The sequence below is a fragment of the Lithobates pipiens genome, unplaced genomic scaffold, assembly GCF_037356315.1.
Source record: "Lithobates pipiens isolate NorthernLeopardFrog02 unplaced genomic scaffold, aLitPip1_a1.2 Scaffold_3, whole genome shotgun sequence".
NCBI classification, from domain to species: Eukaryota; Metazoa; Chordata; class Amphibia; order Anura; family Ranidae; genus Lithobates; species Lithobates pipiens.
The window spans coordinates 24,069,350-24,084,439 of NW_027507790.1; the positions used below are offsets into that span (position 1 = coordinate 24,069,350).

The 15,090-nt window shown below is 34.3% G+C and overlaps 1 long non-coding RNA gene across 1 annotated transcript in view; it reads left to right on the forward strand.

Annotated features, from left to right (window-relative positions):
* LOC143940225 (uncharacterized) overlaps positions 1–15,090 on the forward strand; it is a 31,664-nt gene that overhangs the window by 8,798 nt on the left and 7,776 nt on the right. The window contains exon 2 of the long non-coding RNA XR_013263834.1: positions 467–15,082. This is a non-coding gene — a long non-coding RNA (uncharacterized LOC143940225). The remainder of the gene's footprint in view (positions 1–466; positions 15,083–15,090) is intronic.

The window sequence follows — 15,090 nt, forward strand, 5'->3', positions numbered from 1 at the left end:
TTTATGCTGGTAAGTGGAGCTATAACTAAGCAACTTAATTTTACTAATCAGCTAACGATCATCCACATGTCAGCTTTTTAAATTGCACTAGATAGCATGTTAAATGGTAATTTAGAAGGTGTCAGTTCATCATGAAGAAAAGCTCAATTTAAAAGCACATTTATATGTCACACCTTTTTTGTGTCAAGGAAATGAACCAAAGGTACGATAATCTGCTGATCCAATTTTTTTTTTCGGTGTGTGAATGTCAACAAGCACTAATCAATATCATCCTTTAAGTCTTGAAGACCCAAGTGTATACAATTCGTGACAATGATCTGCCACCTACTTTGCCAATCAGCATGCATTTAAGAAGAGAGTCTGGGCCAGATGTAATTAGGAGGCAGCAGAATTGAGTTACTGATACACAACATTGCAGGCGCAACTAAATGGCATCTGATGGTGTATTTATTTCAATTCTTTTCAGATAAGTGCTTTGCCTGTGGAATACTGTTTCCAGAAATCAATGCCTCTTCACATGCGAAGAAGAATCTATGATCCGTCACGCTGCCCATACAGTACAATTCGACAGTTTAATCTTCAAAGTTATATTTTATTTTCAGTATTTATGCTAATTGTTTTCTGTATTTATATAGAAATACCTGAGCTTTATAGCAGAGTTATGAATTTTTTGATTATTAGATAAAAATGAATAATAAAAAAAACAGCAGCTTTAAAGCTTAGAAACAGAATGGAGAAAGCAAGCAAAAAAAAAAACAGCCTAGGATCATGTATTTTACTAAAACATAATATTACAGGGATACACAGATTAGCTTTTTATATTGAGAATTTATTTTTTTAAAGAACTTACTGGGAATTTTTATGATGAATATCTAAAAGACAACGACACTTTTAGCTCCCATTTAGATCAAAGACACCTTTGAATCCCATTTAGATTCCCTTGACCTTACTGTCCATGGTTGCTTGTGTTGTTAATATTTGGCAGCTTTAAGGTGTTGATATTGGTGCACCTTGTATAAAATATATACATTTATAAATATTGAAGGAAAGGATCACGAGGTGGCGTTCAGTGAAAAGGGAGGGGATATGTCTGTTATTACTTACAGTAAGTTGTATACCCTGATTCTGCCCATCAAATAAATTAAATTCTTGTGCTACATTTTTTAGAATACTTTTAACCCCTGTCTCCCTGCTTCTGCTTAATCTAAGTTGTGGATCAACAGGTTCCTATGTTTAATATCAAATTTCAGGTAGAGGAAGGTTTAAATTGATGGGGTAAACACTGATTTGAATACAGTTAAAATGTGGTTATTTGGTGGAATAGTGCATTGGTATGAGTAAGGATTTCCCTTTATGTTTATCTCACCATCTTCTATTTGGCAGCGTTTGTCTTTAAAACGACGTGTCAACTATCACAAAACCACTCACTAAATTATGACCATAAAACAGTGGTTTTTCGTCATTTCTCCATGTCATTTAAAAGCAATATATGCATTAAGGCAAGGGAGGTATTTTTATTCCTGCTTACCTATTTTTGGTTTTGTTTTTATTCTTGCAAGGTGCTTTGTGTCTTTTAGACCCTTTGTGTTTCCAAATGCTCTGCAGATGTTTTGTTTGAGTAGATTATTTTGGAAAATGCAGTTTTCTTTGTGGGAATAATTAACAGCTAGAAGTCGGAATGCATATTCCGTTCTGAAATAGGCTTTCACACTCCTTTGATGCTTAAAGACAATTATGCTAATTACCTTTCCAATGTCATCTGCTCTTATTTGATTGTTTATTTATTTTTTTATTATGCCTGCATTAGTAGATTACTCATCTGCTGCTCACAATAAAGTAGTTAGCTACACTTATTTTCTTGTAAGGTTGATGGAGATGGTGTATCTCTAGTGATTAATAAAAGATGGCCCTTGACCATTGCATGCAAAAGCAAATGCACAAGCACATATTCATGATCATCTAATGGAAGTTTGAGCCAAGGCATAATTACAATATCTAGTTGAAGCTCATGAGAACTTGCCTTTTAATGTTCCATTTATTTTGAGCTTATGCTTAAGTGGGAAAGCATGGACTGTAAATGAGGAACATTAGAAGTGTTATTGTTTTTATTCCCAAAATACTTGCTATCGTTACACCTCTTTGCTGAGTCTCACTTCAGATTTTTAAAGAGCCTGTTTGTAGGTCTTCGTTTGAGCTGCATCAGCAATTTGCTTTCTCCATTACTTTTGTTTATTTTCCACTTGTCTGTGGTGAAATTGTATCTTGAACACTTGTCTGAAAAACATTTAATAGTAACAGACTGTGTTCATGTACTAGGAGGAAAATAGGCAATCTATGTGGAAGGAGAGAAAGAGATTACACAATAATTGTACTCAAGTAGACAGAAGATAGGCCGTAGCCCCTCCGTGACCTTAATGTCACCAGCTATATTAGCTATATTAAGAGGTTTTCCCCTTCTGAAAATGACCCACTCCAAACCATAAAGGTCTACAGTACACTACTGTAACATATATATATATATATATATATATATTTGAACTTAAAGTGAATGAATTATATATGACATTGCAGAATATATTTGTAACAGATTACCTTTCCAATGGCATGTCCACATTTCCTCTTATGGCTCTAATTACATTTTGTTACCTAAGGGAAAAAGCAATGTAATGCTCCTAATATGACAATCATGGGTCAGAGAAAAATACATGTACCTGTTTCATGGCAACATTCTTATACAGTTTCATCCCATTAAGGGTGTTTCGCTATACCAGTGAAAACCACTAATAAAGTAGGGACGTTTCTTCATTTTAGTACTTTAGACTTTTCATTACCCAAAGAATATTATTAGGTGGTAGTATAAAAATGTCACCATTACAATCCGAGGAAAGCATTGTAAAATAATTGCCACTTATAGGTGAGCATTATCATTTCAGGAGCACAGTTCATTACTTTGGAATGTCTGAAGTTGTAATTTAGAACCAATTGTTATTTTTTAAAAAGGTACAATTATTCCAGAATGTGCATTGAAACACTTTCTGGGAATATATGGAAAATATATGTAACACTGCTACATATTTAGATAAAAAAAGGCAATTTTAGGTCAGGAGCATACTAACCGAGAACATTACATTAATGCTGCTACCATATTATGATACCTGTACAGGGAGTGGTTATGTCAACTGATTAGAGCATTATAGATGTAATTGGTAGATCCGATGATCCATGTATACAGTCAATGGTCTATATTTAGGCTCATATAAAGGGAATAGTCTTGCTACCCTAATATTTTTGTGAGCAAATCTGACAATTGCATCCATTAAGCAGTTGAGCTGGGTGACTGGAACTGTTGCTATATAGACTCCCTGGCATAAATGAACCATTAAAAACACTTCTGGTCATCAGGATATATTGATGTACATTATCTTCTGTGATGCACCTATTTTTCTATTTTTATATAGTACCATATACTGTATGTTTCCAAGAGGCATAGTGAACACAAGAGACCACTCACATAAGTCACTAACCCATAGGAGCTTACGATCTAATGTCCCTATTACTGACTTAAAGACAAACATGAACTAGGTAAATTTTCCCAGAAACAAATTAACTTATCACTTACAGGCCTCTCACTTACAAACAGTGACAGAACATACATACAGTACTTCAAGGAAAAAACCCTGGGGAGAATCAAATGGCAAGAGTGCTAACCACTTAACTACTATACTGCCCATGCTGCCTATGTATATATTACCTGGTACGATTTCTGCATTTGTTTCTCCTTGTATGCATCTCTTTTTATCTTAATTATTTGGTTCCAATACAAATTAATTGCATGATTAAGGCTAAATCAATTACACATTTGTCCATATTTTCCTAAATTATAATTATGTTGCATAGCATATGTATTCAAAATGGAAATGATAAATGTTATTACCTATAAGTCAATTGAAAATGAGTTATATATGAATTATTTGTTCTTATATTTGCATATAAAATGCATACATGCCAACACTCCCATATAAAATTCCAGGACATAACAGACCCAAACCCTACCCTTCTATAGTGGACAGTCCAGGGAATTCATGGTGGTTGGCAAGTATGTAAATGTGAGCATCCACCCTGAGCTGACATTAGCTTTTTGGCTTGTACTGATTCTACTGCAATGTATAAAGGATTAAAAGCTAAAGTCACTTTAGGATGGAAATGCCTTTAAGGTACCCTCCATCATGCAATGAGTATTAACAGGTAAAATAGGCTAGTTTTGAATTTACTCTTATGTCACATATTTCAACCTATTTATTTATGTGTCCAAAGAGAAGTGCAAGTTTCATAAATGAGATTACTAGGATGTCAGCAAGAAACAAATGTCAATCAAGTCACTTCTATATTTTCCTAATCAGTCTATGTGTGCATCCCAGTCGTATTATTGGTGAAAAACTGCATGTGTATTAACATACTAACAACTGCAGACACACAGTAAATGCAATCACTGAGTCTACAGCTTTTGATTAAAAATGACTAACACCACTTACAAACAACTAACAAAACTAACCAGGAAATAAAGCATGCTGTACTAACCTCACTTTCTACTAACCATGCAGAGAAACAGCAAACTGTTCAAGTTCCTGACTCTGCCTGTCTTTTCTCTTCTTACTACTAACTTGTAAAAAGCAAACCCACTAACATTAAATGCCTGTCCTGTCTTTTTAATTGTCTGGTGGCGTGATTTAGCTGAGTTTGACAACTCAGAGGAAAAGATCTGGAGTCTGCAATGCTGATTTACTAACATTTTCTACTAATAACTGCACTAACAGTATTAAATCCACTAATGTCTGTTGCACTTTAACAACCTAATGCTATTCGCAATGACAAATGAACGTGGTTTTAGCTTACCTGAAATGGAACCAATACAGTTCTAATATTGTTATCCAGAAGATATAATGGTGTTCTCTTAGTAAAAAACATTAAGAACTGAGCACTGTAACTCATTTGGTAAATGTTGGCCTTTTACTGTAGCTATCATTGCTGACAGGTTGTTTTTTAAACTATGTCCCATAAGGTTAAAGTTTTCACAGTTAAAGATAAAGCATCCCCATTTTTAGGAGATTCCAGCCTGGTAGACGAAATATGTTGCAATAATTGGTGCTGAAGGATGCAGTAATTATATGGCAGGAATCCACTCCAGCCCTCCAGGACAAAGAGAGGAAAAAAAAATACAAACACCACAGCTTCTGTAACACTATAAGATTAGCACCACACTTTGCACATTGAATTAGCATTTAAAATCACAGTTACTAAATAAAACACCCTTTATTTTCCCTTTATATACCATATTTACCAAGTAAAACATGTGCTGTTGTGTTTGCATGCAATAGTACTGAAATGGCTTTTTTACACTTTAGTAAGAGTACACCAATATATTTTCTATGTAGCTTAGGCTGCATATGAAGGTTCTATGGTACTACTGTTATATCTCCTGCAATGTCATTTATAGATATGCAATTTCTTACTTACGAAAGCTGATACCATTACATTTAAATGTCTTTGTTGTGGTTTACATCTTCTAGAGCAGAACAGCTACCCTAGCCATAATTTCATTTAAGTGTTATAGGATGTTACAATAAATTCCTAATTACACTAAATTAGTAGCCTTGCATAGAAATGGAAACGGTTTATTGCACAGCATTTTACATGGAACAGCATTTTACTGTTTACAATGTAAGTGTTTATCTTTAAGAGCATAGGTGATTAAAATTAGTGGTCTGCATAATGATCTAAAAAAAGCCAGCGTAAACAGAGACCATATCGGCTAACATTCTAACCAAGCTGTAGCTTAAAATGTTCATGCGGAAATTTTCCAAAGAGTAAACTAAGATTCCTATTCAGATGCTCCTTAGCCATTTGGCTGTACTGCTTAAAATCTGTGGATAAATTATACCTTCATAAACTTCTAGCCTGCTTTTAAATAACTGATATTTGAAACATGTTTGGGATCATTTTTATTCTTCATGCCTAGTATGGCACTAGAACAACATTTCAAAATAAAAATGATTATTACTATAGGATAAAGTTCACATGACTATTGCTTGGAGAAATAATGGTTTTCCCATGGACATCCTTTGTTGTTCTTTATATATGGCCTCTAATTTCCTAACCTTTGGGTAGTGGTGCACATATGTTTTGTGTTATCGTACATTTACCCTTAAATGAACTGCTCACTGCGTGCATCATTGCTTGCAATGCTAAAGCTGATTGCTTGCACAACTTGTTAGGTACATATACAAAAAATAATATAAATAATGTTTTTCCATGGTTTTCCAATGGACACCCTTTGTTGTTCTTTATATATGGCCTTTAATTTGCTAACCTTGGGGTAGTAGTGGACATATGTTTTGTGTTATCACATATTTGCCCTTAAAGGAACTGCTCACTGAGTGCATCATTGTTTGTACAACTTGTTAGGTACATATACAAAAAAATAAATAACAAAATGGTTATGCACAAAAGCAAACATTTTTAACTAGACAGCCTAGCAGAGGCTCTTTTCTTTAAGCCACATAATCGATGATCTGTTGAACATTTAGCTATTTTATCTGAAGAATTATTAGCACCTAGGCCAAAGGTTTAAATATGTGAGTACACAAATCAAAAAATTACCACGTTCCTTAGGCACTTGTTAAAAACTGAACATTGACTCCATTGATTTGTATGAAGCTACATTGAAACAATCTTTCACTTGTATATTGGCATACAATATATACCCAACTGGTTGTAAAATGAACTCCAAACCTTGAAGTCTTTCCTCTGACTGCAAATGAAATGTTTAGTGATATGAGAACCTTACCATTTTGTTCAACTGTCTTGTGAAAAAGTATTTTGCTTTAGTGCACCAAAGAAGCTAAATTTTAACATGTGCTTTCTAATTCTTTGTGGAACACAAACCTGTTTCCTTTTTTTCCCCCAACAGAAAATACTGCATGTTTTTTTGTTTCACAATTATCTACTCATGCATGCAAAAAGAAAACTTCTGTTATACATTTTGTTAAAATATACTAATAAAACTTCCAACTCTTTGTGACAATAATACTAATGCAAAATGCACGCATAACGCTTCATAATTTAGAAGGCAATGCTTAAATTCTTGTACAGAAAATGACTAATACCTACTAACTCCTGATGCATGCTGAAGGCTCTACCAAGAGCATCTGTGCAATTAACCTATCAACTGATCTTATACTAATCTAAAGCATGACACACTTGATCTACTATCAGTGTATTACCCTGTCTGACTCTAACCATAAATTGCTTTGCTAATGACTGGCGTAAGAATCCTACTCTGAAATCGTTGTGTATTTTTGAATGTGATTGGCTAAAATCTCCAACTAAATAGAATTGGAGTTTTTAAGCCCAACCATTGCAGGTTTATTGGATATATAACCTATTAACCAACATTTATTTTCTAATTTATTCTCATTCTAGGTTCAGTTCAATTAAGACCGTTCTATAGATAATGTATTCTGCTGTATGCCCCTTTATAGTTTTCAAACCTACTAACATGCTATTAGGATATACAGTGTAAAATATAAATGCATGTCTGCGTACAGTACATGTTTATATTAGTTTCCCTACAATATTTTGTTTACTAGCAAAGAAAGCTGTTATAGTATGATACTAATATAAGAAACAAATTAGCAGGATGTTAAAGCAAGAAGAACTTACATACAAAAAGTCACCGGTAATTACACCACCATGTTCAATGGGGCAGATGCAAAAAGTAAATGGAAGTGCAAAAAGCAATCACAGTTTGTTTTGTTCAGTAACCAATAGCAACCATCATATATTAGATCATTAAAAAATGAATTATGATTGGTTGCTTTGAGTTGTTGCTTTTTGCGCAATCTTGGTAATTTGCAATGCTTTATTGAATAATATCCTAGGTGTGTATATGATAATTTACAGCAAGTGCAATGGTGCTATAATTAAAACAAATACAACCAGAAATCAAGTGCATACCAGATGTTATTATGGCTCTAGCAACAAAAAGTGAATTTATATTGATTGAGTAATTGATTAATTGATTGACTTTTCTAGATTTGACTCCTTGCACTTCCTTATTTAACTAACAGTTACACACTGAGCATACTTTTTAAAACTACAGCACTGCATTAAAAAGTCTCTATTACAAAATTAAGGATAATCCAAAAAGTTATCATACTATATTATTTATCTTGCTCTTTCTTTGTAATGTAATAGAAACATAGATACATGCCTATTTGTTTTCTTATACTATTTAGTTACCCTGGCTGAGTAAAACTAGTACATTTCTTGCATGTTTATTCAATGTATCTCTAGTAAACATGTGCTGTATTTAACTTGCCTTTTAAATGATAATTTTAATTCCTTCAACATGCATGCACAGGACTTAGTTAGATAGCAGCCATAATCCTGTTATATTGCGCCGTACCTGGATGAATGGCATTGTCACTAAGCCACAATGCATCTGCAAAGATTAATGGAAAGCACGTTAATGGATTTTTAAGTATACAGTAATCTTCTCAACCACAATGAAGCATACAGAAGAGTGCACATAAATATTTTAATACGTTATGGGGGGGTTATTTGAGCATTTAGAATCTCCAGCTGGGAGACTCTAGCTTTCACTTTGAAGTAACAACACCTGAATATCAAGCAGAAAAAAAATCCCTTTAAGTTTGACTGTGGAAAAAAATTAGAGACAGTGAAAAACATATTTTCTGTCCCAAAAGTGATGAGCCATGGCCCACAAAGGACTTAACTCTGTTTTTGTTTAGGGTCCCATATCTTAGGAAAATCAGACATGATTTGTTGTATAGATGAGATTTTTTTTTCATTATTTGGGCAGGCTAATGTCAAATGCAAATGTAATACTTTTTTAAATACACAATGGGTTTTATCTACTAAAGCTGGAAAATGCAAAATCAGGCTCACTTCTGCATAGAAACCAGTGAGCTTCCAGCTTTTATTATTAAAGCTTAATTGAACAAGCTGAGGTTAGAAGCTGATTGGTGAGCCTGATTTTGCACTTTCCAGCTTCAGTAAATAAACCCCATTGTGTACTTAAAAGTGGGGTATGCCTATATGTTTTTATAATTGAATGTAAACTCTCCAAAAAACATGGGATTCTATTCTGGTTCATTCTGCTTTCAAAGCAAATCTGCTTAGTGGGCAAGAAGTGTGTTTTTCATGCAGCAGTGCTTGTTGAGATTACTGACATACTGAAATCTTAAGTCAATGATTTGGTGTATTTTTCCTTGATAAATGATGAAAGCCCATATGTTAGCGTGCTCAGTCAGTAGACGTCACCACATCTTTCTTGTGCTAAGTGAAACAGAATGCTGTACAACTATTAATTTAAATAATTTTTTAACTTTGTTTTTTAATTTTTTTTATGTAATTTTATTTTGGTTGTTTTAACAATATCATAATTGTTAAATACAAAGAAGGCATAATGTATCTAGTTAATTCTTAATACAAAAAATAAGACATTATTAAAGGGCAGCTTAATTTAACACACTGTTGCTATTTAGGGAAAATCTTTACTGGTAATGCTTACAAATTACATTTTCAGCATATTACTGAAACTGATCTATTAAACATAGATTTGTGAAGTTATTTTTATGCATACCATAATGCTGATTAGAATGGGCATTGATATAGCAACCTGAATTATTCTGGCCATACAATTATGCCTTGTTTTCTTCTAAGATATTAAATATACAGCGATGCTGCTGCAAAAAACAAAAAAAAAAACAAACAAAAAAAAAAAAAAACATGTTTTTGGAGCTATCAGACCATTTTCCATCTGTATCTGAGAAAACTAAAATGAATAGAAAAAATAGCTTCCCCGAAACAAATACAAATTCTGTAACAATATTCTAAAGAAGGCTGAACATTAAAAGATAAAGGAGAATTTTAGGAATTGCAAATAAAATAAAATAATCATATATGCTTACCCCTATGCTAGAGCACTGCATGGAGCACTGGATGCTGCAGCTGTCCCATGTTGGATTTAAGGATGAGAACTGAGCAATCACATGATGGCAGTTCTCAGCCTGCTTGGAGCAGAGATCAGTGACTGTCAGTCACCACTCTCCGCTCTGCCCCTTCAGTGCTCACCCTCTTCACCCTCAGTGGAAGAGGGTTGGTGCAACCGACTCCGATTCTCAGTTTTGTGCTGAGAGGAAGAGTCAGCTGTGATTTAGAAAGCTGGGTGGATCCCAACAAAATTGTCAGGAGCTTTCCAAAGCCTGAAGTGGCTCTGCCATGTCACCTGATAGCGGAATGTAGCCTGCTCTTAGCTGACTTTGGCTCACTGGAGAGCAAAAGTAAAAACACTCCTGTGACCCACATGAGAAGCAAGGCCAAAAAAAGCTTTCACCACACTTCTCTTTTAAAATAAATATGTTAAGGGGTTTACTTTTCCTAAAGAAAATGCTGTTCCAGACTAAATTTAGTGCTAGGCTTGGTGAAGAACTAGGCATCTTTTCATGTGATATTTGCTGAAAGGGAGGGTCAGCATTCACACTAGTATATAATTCCCTCTAAAAGTCAGCAACTACAAGCATTTTTAAAAACATACTCACCAGCCAAAGAAGCCCAAAACTGTCTTCCTTCAAGTCTTCACAGCTGTTATTGTTCCCATGCCACCATCTTGGATGCAGGAACTGACTGACTTTCTGATTATTTAAAGCTACCCCCGGCAGATCTGTCAACTGGTTGAGGCTGTCTTGAAGCATCCTGGGATGTGTGACATATATCCCATGAGACTATTTGTGGTGGTGGTGGTGAGGGGAGGATGAAGGCTACATCATTCATGCCTAGGGGAGGAATAAGGAATTGGAAGCAATCTATTACCCCTTCCAAAAATAAATAAATTCAAATGTGTAATAGGGAGGGGGGAGAAAGTCCAAATTACTAGGCCTTCACACATGTGCCCATCACCAAATGTAGGCTGGAGCAGTATTTCTATTAGGACAGATGTATTCCAGTCCTTCTGTTACTCTTTACGTATCCACCCCAGTAAGACTGGTAAAGTTTTGTTAACATGTCATTCAATTTTCGCTTTTAACTATTCCACTACAGATAAACATTGACATATAATTGGCATTGTTGCAAAATACCTTTTATGAAGAATTGTCTGTTTATTAAGTGCTGGTACTTGAATATAATTTAATTAACTGTCTCTTTCCTCATCTCTGGCATCATTAACAGAATATTGAACACTCCTTTGCTTGCATGCAGTAATGATAATTATTTAATGAAGGTATCTTACTTTCACTGTGAAGAAACATACATGTCTAATGGCGTTGCTATTTGCTAACACTTCTATACATAAAGCATGTCTTATGTCCTGTGTTACCATAATTAATCGTCTAACCTACACATTGAGTTGGCCTTAGTCATTGCACAATTACCATCAAAAATGATGTCACTGTTTTCTATCATAGAATATTGGCTTTCCTTTCTAATCAATGGTTTAAATGCAAATGTGATGTAGGGTTATCATTAATAGGTGGTATTATAGCAATAACAACTATGGCGTATGTGCTATTGATTCAATTGTTTTTAATGGAACCATTGTCTTTGAGACAATAAAATATCAAATCTAAGCACTGGTCGTTAAAATGCAGCCATACTTTAATATGCCCACATAGTCATATATATATTGTTGCAGGAAAACATATTAGTACAACACCAGTGTATCTATTAAATTTGCTTTATCATAAACAGCATCTTTTAACGGTTTATTAGAGATTTTCATATAGTTAATATTTATATTATTTATAAACCTCTAAACTACTAGATACACAATCTGATGACTAAACAGTATACAGAACAAGGTGAAATGAGATGTATAGGAGAAACTATAAATGCAGTGCTATAGACTATATGTGACTGTCATTAATACCAGTTAAATTTTCTAAAACAATGCTGTCAGCAGGGGCAGATAGTACCAATCTTTGCCGTACACAGCATTTTTTAGTGTCATACTGATATAAATACTATATATTTGTATACACAGGGGCAAGATTAGAAGAAACACATGCCATCACTAAAGAAAAAAGAGAGAGTATATATAATAATATATATATAACATAAGGTTACTATTATTTTTTTAGCATAGTAAAAAAATGTAATTAATGTTTTCGATTTTGTAGATTGTGAACCTTTTTTGGATGATCTACACAGTTGGCAATGCAACTGATATTTATCTTTATGGCTTACAAATTACCTTTTTTGTGCCTAAGGTGATTTTTAACATCCAAACTATCCATGCTTACAGTAAATTTGGTTTAGAGGGACCACATGTTGTGTGAAAGTAATATCCCATTAAACACATAATTACATATGCCTACAAACCCTGAGATCTCAGTAACATCTGCTCACAGTCTATGCACAACCATTCCTTGGAGTGTGTGAGCTTTCAGATCTAGTTAATTCATGCGTGGTCCTAGCATATGACACACTGCAGACATATGTTTTAGATAAGATTCCTTTAAATTTGGTAACTAAATAGAGTGTTTGCTTGAAATATAGTATAGGTAGCTTTCCATTAGTTTAAGTAAATAGATACACTAAATTTGCATAGCATTTTAAGAACTAAACTATTTAAACAATGTTTTTACATGGCTATATTAGAAAACAGCTAGATAGATTTTTGTTTTTATACAGCAATTTTTTCTTTGTTATATTTAAGCTAAACTCCAGTCTTACCTTTAGTCTTGCACATTTGTACAGGTTTTTCATCTGCACTGAAATTGCTTAGCAATCTGATAAAAGCAGCTCCTGTCTAGAGAATGTCTAGCATCATCTAGCACTTTCTTTCCTCCCCAGCCATACAGTCCCTGTCCACCCCTTTCATTTATTGGATTTTTTTTTTTTTTCAATCATGGAGGCTTAGCATCACATGTTGACCTACGGCAGTCTCCATGCAAATGAAACCTGCCTAGAAATTTCCACTCCTCCAGACTGCTATCTTTTAATAAAGGCAGTTTGATATTTGCAAAACTCCTCCCAAGAGTCAGTTTACGGCTTTCACCAGGACTAAGGGCACTTGGGAATAGTGCTGAGGCAGGGTGCTGTGACATTTTCAGGTACAGCACAGTGACAACCTTTCCTAGCATACTTCATTGCATAGAGAAGTACAGGTACCCAAGGATGACATCCTTGGGTCTGTAATGAGAACTTAAAGGTTTTATTAGAAAGTCTTATTGGCATGTTGATAGGGGGGGGTGACCAAGGAAGGAAAAATATGAGCAGAATAATCTTCAACTTTAACTTTACATGCTCAGTTTGTTTTAGTTACAGTGTGAAGAGTGATGGTGTGCAATAATTCTAGGCAGTCAATCAGAAATCACCTTTTGGAGCCTTAGCCTAATTATTCTGATTGGTTGCCATTGATATTAAACATATTACTCTTTAGTTTATGAAAATGCATGAAATCATTTGTACAATGATGAGCTAACACAACTAATTATGATCAAACAAAAAAAAAACTTTACTAATAGATTGGTTGAATGAATTATTATTTAGTAACTAACATGTATATTTATACCTGCTGTGTGCTTAAAATACTAACACACTGCTAACAATTGGTTACATTTAAATTAAAATGTGTTATGGAGATTCATTTCTGTCATGGAAATCACTACTTTAAGGTATGTTTTTTTTTTAAATTTGTAAGGTAAGTTTGATAAATAATTGTTTCTGAATGCATACTGTTACGGATTTAGGCAAACTGTTGTGATCCAGCTGCAACGCTTATCATTCTGCTCTAGCCACTAGCTGGCAGAGAATGCTGAGAAACACTGCCATAATAACAGCTGGAACACTGCACATAGCCTAAACACTTCTGTTTGCTGCAGGGACCAATTTGGCAATGGAAGGAGTTTCACAGACCTGATGTTCTATGACAGAATTGTGTCTGCTTGCATGTCCAACTCCTTTAAACTATGTTCTGCTCTAAACACGTGAATGTACTTGCTTAATATTACTGACCAATAAAGAAACTAATGTTACTAAACTCTAACATATTTGTATTACCTTACTAAAATTCTAACAAAAGTTGTATTGATTTACTAACAATGTGTTATCTAGAATGATCTGTCATGGGTGCAACCAGTCCAACATTTGAAAACAATGATACTTTAAGTCACAGCAGATTTGGTTTGTCAGTAATTTTAGTAGCATAGGGTATATCTTTAAACGGTGTCTAGTTTAGATTTGAGTTTGGTTGATAAACAGATAAGACAGATGAGTAAATATGGAGATTTCCACCTAACATAGGTTTGGAACCGTATTTCGTAGTAAAACATAACAGTTCATAACAGGGGGGGTCCTTTACCTGTTATTTACAGCAATGTGCCCAGTCAACTGAAATCTGACAAATGAATTGCCATGGTTGCTCCAATGACTAGATCTTCTTCACTGTTCTGTGAGCTTTGGAAGAGCTTCACTTTGTGGGTGTTAAAGGTCCATTAAATATAAAATGCAAGCACACTTAGGCTGTCTATATGTGCATTTTTGCACCTATGATTCTTTGCTACCAACTAGTAATGCCCGCACAAAATAGATGGATAACAAAATTAATACATAAAAAAACCTTTGTGTAAAAATCCTTAGACTCTTTACAGATCAGAAATCCAAACCATTGTATTACTAAACTTAAACCCACTAAATACGAGTGGTGAGATGATTGTAATTTATTAATGTACAGTAGATGTTTCTCATGTTTTTGACCCGTAGAAGTCTATGGCAGTCTCCAAAAACATTCAGAATAATTAAATGATGGTTAAATCCAGAGGTGCACATCTCAGGCTTTTAAATTGATAGGCAGTATAAATATATGAACAGTCATGAGTACGAATGCTCCTATCCTAGCAACTCTTTTTTTGTATCCTACTAAAATCTATCAACTTCTACCAACTGTCCTATCACTATAAAGGGCTTCCTCACTGGTCAATTGGAGAGTTCAGGAGGTATATAAAAGGCAGACAAGCATATTTTTTAATGGCATCATGTAAGAAATTCCAGGATTCCATAGGCAGTTTT